An 8,438-nucleotide genomic window follows, 5' to 3' on the forward strand; every position below is an offset into this window, starting at 1 on the left:
ATCAATCAGTGGAGACCTAGACCCTGAAAAGCTGTTGACTATTCTATTGAGATTTTCCCCTGGGACCTCCCCTAAAATCTCCACCCTTAAAACCCTTAGGACAGAGGACCCAGTGTCCTCTCCCTCCCAGGGGCATGCCCAAGCCTCTCCCTTCTTCCTCCTCCTCCCTCTCCCCCCAGGCACATTACCATTACCTGCCTCACTCCCAAAGCTCCGAGGGCCCTTCCTTTGCCTCTATAACTTGTTTCCTCAGCCCTTTTCTTCTACAAAGTACTCCTTCCACCTCTGTGGCTTTCCAAATAAGTGTTCTCTTATAGTTGGAGTCTTGCCTCTGAATTCTTTCCTAGCCAGAACTCAAGCACCGAAGTTGCTGAACCCAGATCTGGTCTCACATCACTGGTCTAACACCTGGTGCTGTTCCCGAGGCTCCCAACACATATAATTACTGAGCTTTCTCCTTTCTGTATTTCAAGGAATTCTGGGAGCTAAATCAGGTATTAAAATAAGATTCTTGGACAACTGAGGTCTCACTTCCCAGATAGAAATGGTGACCCCACTCGAGTGTGTTAACCTATCTTACCTAGATATCTCTAGACAATAACCTAGAACAGTAACAGCCTTAATTTTGAAAAATTTCAAGTTATCTCCAATTATTTCTAAGAATCCAACTAAATTCTTTAAAATAAACTTAACTAAAATAAATGTTTACGTATGCAGTATACACAATAGTCTGATATTATATTTTATGCAAGATTTATTGAGCTCAGACCATGTACCAGGCACCCTGGTAGGCACTGGGGGTACAGTGACAAGTGAAGATAGACATGGGCCCTGTCTTCAGGAGTGGACCGTCTCATAGAGGAGATAGACTCTAATAGACTCTAGTTACGTGACTGCACAAGTCAATGTTGAAATTGTAACTTGGGTGTTATGAGAAAGAGTTACATGATGTGCCTGGCCAGTATGGCTCAGTGGTTGAGCATTGACCTATAAACCAGGAGGTCACGGTTCAATTCCCAGTCAGGACACATGCGTGTGTTGCAAGCTCCATCCCCATTGTGGGGCATGCAGGAGGCAGCCGATCAATGGTTCTCTCTCATCATTGATGTTTCTATCTCTCCCTTCCTCTCTGAAATCAATAAAAACATATATTTTTAGAAAAAGAGTTACGTGGTGCCATGAAAATGTACAATGAGGGAAAATGGCTACCCAGGGAGAGGGGGAAGATTTTCCTGAGGAAAGTTATGCCCTTTGGCCCTCTGAAGCATGAGGGGGGATTGATGAAGAGCATAGAGGACATGTTCTAATGCAATCTGGAGTCAACCCAGATTTTCTGAGTGCATATATAACTGGGAAGCCCTCCTTCAGAAAAAGTATACCAACATATGTGACTTATGAGAATTTCATAAAACACATTACCATGCAAACACATTAAGGGCCCCATGCAAGTGAGGGATCCGAGGCTTCTGTGGCATCAGCTTGACCTCGGAATGGGGTAGACCCATTTTTTCATGGGATGGGATGGGCACAGCAAAGCATTTGAGCTTGGGATTAAGAGGCAGCCCTAGACTGGCCCCTTGCCCTGCTATGTCCTACTCTGTGAACAAAGTAGAGAGGTTACTTGCTCTATACTCTGCTTTTCCTTGTTTGCTATATTTAGATCATGAAAACCTTTAAATAAAATAGTGTGTGTAAGCACCTGGAACGTGGTGTGATAACTGGTAGCATTGTTACTAAAGAATTTGCAAGGACCGCTTTGTCCTTTTATGGATGCTGAGTTACTCCAAAGTGGGTGGGCTGTCCCTTTGGGTGATGGCTCAAGGATTCCCTCCATTCACAGTGTGGCCTCTCCCATCACGAGGTGGCTGCTCTCACCAACCAAGGCCTCCTGCAACTGGTGAAAGCTAAAATTGGGATGGATTTTAATGAGCAAGGGAAGTTTCTAGGCCTTACCAGAGGAGACAAGTACTCTAGTCCCCTCTCAGAGATGGGGCCCATTGAGAACTCTTTGGGCAGTCTCTCTAGCGACCTCAATGTTTAATTAAAAGGCCCAAAAGAGTTTGGGGCAGGTTTTCTGAAAGGTATAATCATGGGCAGAGAGTTGCCTCCATCCTCCATCGGCAAGGATGTACAACCCAAGGCAGAACCCAGCTAGGGTGACTGACCATCTCAAATGGCATGAAACTCTCCCAGTTTTAGCACTGAAAGTGCCATATCCTGGAAAATTTCTCAGTCCCAGGCAAAAATGGGAAGGTTTTCACCCAGCAGAGGGCAGCCTGTGAATCCTTACCACTGTGCCTCTCTTCTGGAGAAGGGGTGTGAGGCCGGCACTAACTACTGTCCACCTACATCCTGTCCCTGTATTTCCCAGCTCCTTTGAAGTTAGGCTTGCTATGCGACTCGCTTTGTCCAGTAAGACAGGAGTGGAACGATGCTTGTGACTTCTGGGTAGAAGCATTTAAGAACCAGGATGTGATTCTCCATCTTTTCTTTCTCCTGCCCCAGCACTGGCAATGTCATAGCCGGTGGAGCTTTTGTCAGCCTGAGTCCCTGAGTAAGGACGACACGAAGCAGAGCCCCCCCTATCAAGCCTCGAGGTCATGTAGTGTGAGTGTGTGGTAAACTTCATCCTCTCAAGCCCCTGAGATTTGGGTGTCATTTGTTACTGCAGCATAACCACGTCCATCCTGACTGATACTGGAAGTGAAACTGAGCCCCTGCTTGGACTCTGTAGTAGGGATTTGGTTAACGTGATTTTTCTGTGGACCTTTGTACATATCCCAGGACGGTGCCGGCAGGTGAGGAACCAGTGTCCCCAACTATCTGCCACGAGAAAGGCCCAGAAGACCTAGTGAGCGGAACTCCCTGGGCCTCAGGGTACTCTAGCAGATGCTGCTCTTGACTTCACAGACTCAGGTGCATAGGTGTCCAACCCCTTCAGAGGAAAGGAGGCTCTGCCAAGAGCGTGTTAAACTGAAAATTAAAAATTTGCCATGTACTCTGACAGCAACAGGGTTAGATTAGATTTTGCATATATCTGCTTATGAAGGAATAATTTATATACCATTAAATGGGTAATTTTAAGTGTACAATTCCATAATGTTTAGTAAATTTACCAAGATGCGCATCTATCACATATTCATTCATCGGAACAATTCTATCACCCCCAAACCATCTCTCCTACCCAATCATAGTTAATTCCTTTTCCCACCTCCAACCCTGGGCAACCACTAACCTACTTCCTATCCCTACAGGTTTGCTTTTTCTGGACACTTTATATAAACGAACTCATGTAGTCTTTTGTGTCAGCGTCTTTCACTTCACATGTTTTTGAGGGTCATCCATGTTGTATGTATGTATGTATATATCAGTGTCAGTATGTATTTTTTGCATATATTTATATATTATCTATGTATATTTTTAAAGAGGCAGGGTACGGTGGAGAAATCATCGGCTTCAGATACTATAAAATGTCAGTTCAATTATTCCCCACGCCCTTTAAAAAGTAACAGTCTCTTTACCTGAGTACAGAGCCCCCCTAAAGTTCCCAGCATCTCTTTTCTCAAGGATTCCATTGAAAGGTGACTGTCCATTAGCCACCGGATCTCCCTGCCCAGCAACACGGAGGCGGGGAAAAGCACCAGAAACCTCGCAGTGACCACCTCCTCCTCCCCCTCTCAACATTTCCTCAGCCTGACGGACAGAACAGCCGCAGGCGTGCACCTGACCCCGTTCCGTTTTTTTCCTCGGGTCTGTCTTTCCAGAGGCGTTGATGAGCCCTGGACTAAACTGCCCCAAAACAGGCAGCAGGAGGAGGACAGGGAGGCAGGAGAAGAAAGGGGCAGGATAACTCAGAATCAGAGAAAGAAGTCGCAAACCACGCTGCAGGTACAGCCCAAACAGCCTCCGAGGAAAACTCCTGGGTGCCGGGGTTTGTCCTTAAGATACAGAACCCTATAAGTGCACATAAAGCTTTTCATTCCCTTACCGTTAACTTTATATATCCTGGCTGTTCCCATAGTGCATTAACTATTTCCTCTGCCAAAAGATAATAAAAATATGAATTAAGACGTCACAATATTGCAAAAAGCATGTAGGCCCTGAGCTGTGGAAAAATACCAGGGGAGATGCTTCCGTAATGTCCCCTCCCTGTGGTTCCCAATCCTGGCTTCACATTAGCATCACCAGGGGAGCCTTGAAAATGCACAGTGCCCAGGCTACGCCCCAACTGTATTAGTTTCCTGTGACTGTTACCACAAACACGGTGGCTTGAAACAACAGGCATTTATCCCCTCGCAGTTCTGGAGGCTGCAGGTTTGAAATCGAGGTGTCAGCAGAGTCTCGCTTCCTCTGAAGGCTCGAGGCGAGAATGCTCTCTGTCTGCTCCGGCGGCTGGTGGCTGCAGATGTTTCTGGGCCTGTGGCTGTGTCGTTGCCATTCTCACCTCCACCTTCTAGATCTCCCTCCTCTCCTCCGTGTGTCTCTCCTCTGGGTGTCTCTCCTAAAGGGACATTTGTCATTCCATTTAGGGCCCACTGGGATAATCCAGGATGACCTCGTCTCCAGATCTTTAACTTAATTCCATCTGCAGAGACAAAATAAGGTTACATTCATAGGTTCTGGAAAGTGGGCATACTTTCCACTCAACTCACTACAAATGCTGGAGTGTATGCCCCCCAAAAGTCATATGCTGAAACTTAATCCCCATTGTGATGGTATTTGTTTTTCTTTAAATATGTATTTGTTTCCAGGTGTACAGTATAGTGGTTAGGCAGTTATATAATTTACAGTGATTTCCCCCCTCATAATTCTAGTACCCACCTGGCACCACCCACAGTTATCACAATATTATTGACTATATCCCTATGCTGTACCTTACATTCTTTTTTTAAATATATTTTATTGATTTTTTTTACAGAGAGGAAGGGAGAGGGGGAGAGAGTTAGAAACATCAATGAGAGAGAAACATCTGATCAGCTGCCTCCTGCACACCCCCCTACTGGGGATGTGCCCGCAACCAAGGTACATGCCCTTGACCGGAATCAAACCTGGGACCCTTCAGTCCACAGGCCGACGCTCTATCCACTGAGCCAAACTGGTCAGGGCATGTACTTTACATTCTTGTGACTATTTTATAACTACCCAATTGTACATCTTAATCCCTTCACCTTTACAACCCAGCTCCTCACCCACCTTCCGTCTGGCAACCCTCGGTGTGTCCTCTGTATCTATGAGTTTGTTTCTGTTTAGTTTGTTCATTTGTTTTGTTCTTCAGATTCCACGTGTAAATGGGGCGGGGTCTCAGGGAGTCATAAGGGTGGAGCTAGTGGAGCTCACCAGGCTAATGCAGAAGCAGGTTTGGCCATGTAGGAGGAGGGCTCAACACAGGGACAATGGCAGCCATGCCTCCACACCTTGCCCTGAAGCAACACAACTCAGTTTCTCCCTGTGTGTCTCTGGCAACCCCCTGACCCTCTGTCCTGCCTCCAGAGCCCAACGTGAGTGCCTGGTGTGCGGACTCTCTGAGATGACACCTGGGTTGTAGCAGTCTTCCATCTCCCCGGACAGACAGAATCACCACTGATTTTCACAGCCAGATGTTGGGTGGGCTCCTCTTCCCAGCACTGGTGTTCCGAGCTGGGGAGCCCAGCATGGGGCTGAGACCCCTCGCTCCTCAGGAGGGACCTCTGCAGCTGAGAAATCCCCCTGGGTTCTCAGCCACCACACATGGGTGTGGGGCCAGCCCATTTTGTGTCTCTGTCCCTCCTGCCAGCCTCCACATGACTTCTTTATATCCTTAGTTATAGGACGTCTGTTCAGCTAGTCATCAGATGGTTATCCAGGCTGATTGTTCTGTAATTTAGTAACTTCGATGTGGTCCTGAGAGGAGATGAGTACAGTGTCCACTTACTCTACCATCTTGACCACAGCTCTCTCCAATGTGATGGTGTTTGTAGGTGGGGACTTGGGGAGGTGATAAGGTCATAGTGGTAGGGCCTTCATAAGTGAGATTAGTGCCTTTATAAAAGAGGCCTCAGCCCAGCCGGTGGTGCTCAGTGGTGAGCATCGACCTGTGAATCAGGAGATCAAGGTTCAATTCCCGATCAGGGCACATGCTCAGGTTGCGGGCTCGATCCCCAGCAGGGGGCATACAGGATTCTCTCTCATCATTGATGTTTCTATCTCTCCCCTTCCCTACCTCTCTGAAATATATATATATTTATATATATATGCCTCAGAGAACTCTCTCACACCTTCTGCCACATGAGGACACAGCAAGAAGGTGGCCATGTATAAAACACTGAATCTGCTTAAGCCAGTTTGGCTCAGTGGATAGAGCATCGGCCTGTGGACTGAAGGGTCTCAGGTTCAATTCCTGTCAGGGGCATATGCCCAGGTTGCAGGCTTGATCCCCAGCAGGGAAAGTGCAAGAGGCAACTGATCAATGATTCTCTGTCATCATTGATGTTTCAATCTCTCTTTCCCTCTCCCTTCCCGTCTGAAATAAATTAAAAAAAACACAAAAACACTGAATCTGCTAACACTTTGATCTTGAACCTCCTATAAGCCACTCGGTCTATGGTGGTCTATTATAGCTGCCCAAACTAACTAAGACAGAAATCAACCAATTAAAGCAGGCTCTTTATGGTAGAACCTGGACATTAATATTTTTTAAAGCTCCCCAGGTGATCCAATGTACAGCCAAGTTTAAGAATCACTGAGCTATTTGAACTGCCACTCATTGTCCAGCAGAGGTCCTTGAGTGGAAACAGACAAAAGGCCCAAAGAGCAGCCAAGAGCATATTTTGACCCTGAACCCACATCTGAAGTTGAGCAAGATTGAGAGGGCTGCCCAATCCCAAAGGGAGAAGAAGGAGGTTATGGTTGGAATAAAGTTAGAAATGCCCAAAGGGGATGGGAGAAGCTCTAGTTTTTAAGGTTCAGGGTCTGTTCATAAGAGGGAGTGTTGCTAAAGGTTAAGGGCAAGGCCTGATTTCAAATAAAATGTTGGGCTTTGTCATTCTCTTGCTGCATGACCTTAGACAAGCTGTACAACCTCTCTGCACTTTACTTGTCTCACCTCTCAAAAGAAAGATGAGCCAGCAGCTTCACTGCCATCAGTTATTAGAGATAAAGGTTACCAATAAAAGTTTGACATGATAGACCCAGCTTCCAAAGGATTGGCTTACTGGATAGATTTATAAATGCAAAATAATAAGAAATAAATTAAAATACAACCCCTGGTCATTTTTACCTGTAATCACTAAAAAGTGATGGCTCATGGACATTAACAGTAGATTGCCAAGGCTTAAATAAAGTAGTACCACCTATAATATTATCAGTCCTTGATCTGGTTTCAACACAGCAAAAAATACAAGTGAGAGGAGATTGGTACTCAGTGGTTGATCTTGCAAATGATTTTCTCTTGATCACAGTCTTAGAATAGAGCCAACCACAGCTTGCCTTCATTTGGGAAGGATCCCAATTTACATTTGCTGCATTGTCACAGGGTTGTTTAAATTCACCAGCTTACTGCCATAATTTGGTTTGTACTACATTGATGATGTCATGATAATATCAGAAACGGAGAAACAAGCCAGGATGACTTACATGCAGTGGTAACACACATGACTAACAGAGGCTCAGACCTCACCCAAACACGACATTCTCAGGAGTAACCCCTGACATTCCATGGGAGAACAGAAAATAAACACTTGTCATTACTTCCACAGGAACTAAGTGAGCAGCACAGCATCTGTTGGGTTGTTTGAATTAAAGGACATGTATTCCACACCTGGAAGTATTGCTTGCTCCTACAGTATAACTACCTGAGAGAAAGAAGTATTTAAATGGGAGTCTTAACAACAGCAAAACGATGGCTCGATCAATATTGTATTCTTATGATACATACTCAGATATGATTTTGTAAATATCTGCAACTCATACTTAACATGGACTGGAACTTATGGCAACATCCTTGTGAATGCTGCCCAACGTAATCTGAAGTGCAAAATTGCCAGAGGTAGCAGTATGGTACCGGTCATTTGAGACACAATTATTGGCTTGATATTCTGGGCATTAATTGAAACTGCCTCTATGACTGACAGACATAAAATAATCTGAAAACTGAAATATGCATACTATCTTGGATGATGTCGGAGAAACACTCCAGTAAGGAAGCCTGTGCCCAGAAGAGCTCTGTGATAGAATGAAAATGGTTCATTCAAGAACGTGCTACTGGAAGAATCAAGGAAGTTTTCATCATATTCATGAGCAGGTAGCCTCATGTCCTAGAGTCTCCATCTTGGACCTGCCAGATCCTTCTGACACATGAGTGGTGTCCTATGAACCGCTCTGACTGACCAATGGAAAGCTGCTTGGTTCGAGGATGGCAGCTCCAACGTGGATGGGCAGCATCCTGTTTGGAAGGCTGTGCA

This window comes from Eptesicus fuscus, chromosome 3, assembly GCF_027574615.1.
Source record: "Eptesicus fuscus isolate TK198812 chromosome 3, DD_ASM_mEF_20220401, whole genome shotgun sequence".
Taxonomy (NCBI): Eukaryota; Metazoa; Chordata; class Mammalia; order Chiroptera; family Vespertilionidae; genus Eptesicus; species Eptesicus fuscus.